Source organism: Odontomachus brunneus, unplaced genomic scaffold (genome assembly GCF_010583005.1).
Source record: "Odontomachus brunneus isolate Ranch 3 - 2012 unplaced genomic scaffold, Obru_v1 Obru_scaffold_307, whole genome shotgun sequence".
NCBI lineage: Eukaryota > Metazoa > Arthropoda > Insecta > Hymenoptera > Formicidae > Odontomachus > Odontomachus brunneus.
Window position 1 is genome coordinate 68041 of NW_022639757.1, and position 2140 is coordinate 70180.

The window sequence follows — 2140 nt, forward strand, 5'->3', positions numbered from 1 at the left end:
GTTTTGGAAAGCTCTCGAGATGTGCTATAAGAATATGCAATGAAAAATGGGGTGTTCCATTTAAAAAAATTAATGTGACCTTGACCTGACCTTCGCTACGCAACCCAAGGTCAAACTGATGTAATCAGTAAATACATCTTTTTAAACGCCACAACTTTTGTCTGAAACATTTTTTTGTAAAACTTATATTTTTCCTGATATTCGGGCGTCCCGGTACTTTCCGAACACCCTGTATAATCGTACTTTTTTATTTTTCATTAATTCTATGTATTTATACACGAATTGTTTCATTACAAATTGTCGAAAAATAATTTGATGTAAAAATATGTTTCATGTTAATTACAATTACATATTTGTACACATACATACATACATACATACAAACATACATACATACATACATATATATATATATATATATGTATAAGTATATGTGTGTGTGTGTGTGTGTGTGCGCGCGCGCGTGCGTGCCTGCGTGCGTGCGTGTGTGTGCGTGTGTGTGTGTATATATATTTGGATATGTATATGTGGGTGTATATATATATATATATATATATATATACATATTAATATATAAGGTGTCCTTTTCTTTTTTTAAATGCGCTCGTGTGAAGGTACAATGAGTTCAACTGAGCACAACAATTCTATACCTTTTTGCAAACGACCATGAAAAATGTTGAGTTATTTGCAAAATGGTACAGGACTTTTTTATTCAGAGTGATGTTATCTAGAAGTATATGAAGTTATTGTATGTAACAATAGGTTCAAAATTAAAGCTGCAATGTACTGATGTCTGTGCTTAGGTATCTTACATATTTTTACCTCTTGGTTATACCATATTTCTCGCTAAGTAACGATTGCATACTATCGTCTATTTGCAAGATATATTGAATAACTTTTACACTGTACACTTATGTTTACATGACAAATATATGTCATATATTATCCATATTTGTACATATGTATTGGGTGTACAACTTAATTCGGTCCGTTTTTTTGCTTGAAAAACGCATTTATTTGAATGATAAAATGAATTAATACATTATTGAAAGTATTGTCCATCGCTAGCCACTACTTTTTCCCATCTTTCTAGCAATTTATGGATTCCGTCGCGGAAGAAGCGTTCATCTTTTGAAGCCAAGAATGAATCGAGCCAATTTTTGATACCCTGTTCTGAAGTGAAGTGTATTCCAGTCAAAGCGTTCTGCATCGATCGAAACAAATGGTAGTCGGAAGGGGCAAGGTCTGGGCTATAAGGCGGGTGAGCCAGAACTTCCCATCCGCTATTTTCCAAATAGTTTTTAACCGGAACAGCAACATGAGGCCGAGCGTTGTCATGCTCGTGGATTATGGACTCGTGTCTGGTCGCATATTCTGGACGTTTTTCGGCTATAGCTCGCTTTAAACGGATCAATTGTCGCCTGTAGAAGTCTCCCGTGATGGTTTGACCAGGTTTTAGCAGCTCATAGTGGATCACACCCTTCTGATCCCACCAAATACAGAGCATTACCTTGGTATCATGGGTATTCGGCTTCGGCGTTGATGTTCCCGGTTGGCCGGGCTTTACATACGATTTTTTGCGTTTCGGGTTGTCGTAGTGAATCCATTTTTCGTCCCCGGTAATGATTCGATGCAGAAAAGACTTCTTTTTGTACCGTTCAAGCAACATTTCGGACATGCAAAATCGTCGTTCGATATCTCTCGGTTTCAATTCGTATGGGACCCAATTTCCTTGCTTTTGGATGTATCCCGCGGCTTTGAGTCGTTTCGAAATAGCTTGTTGAGTAACTTCCAATGTTCTTGCGAGCTCTTTTTGCGTTTGACACGAATCTTGATCGAGTAATGTTTCTAATTCTTCATCTTCAAACTTTTTCGGTTGACCCGAACGCTCTTTGTCTTCAACACTAAAATCACCACTTTGAAATCGTCGAAACCATTCTCTGCAAGATTTATCCGACGGTGCAGATTCACCATAAACTTCCACAAGCATTCGATGCGCTTCAGCTGCACTTTTCTTCCAATTGAAACAGAAAATCAAAACTCCCGCAAATGGTGCTTATTTGGAACGAAATTCGACATTTTCAAAGGAGTAAAAATTAAACTTGTTGTGCAAAACTCAAAGGCTTGTAAACAATATTTG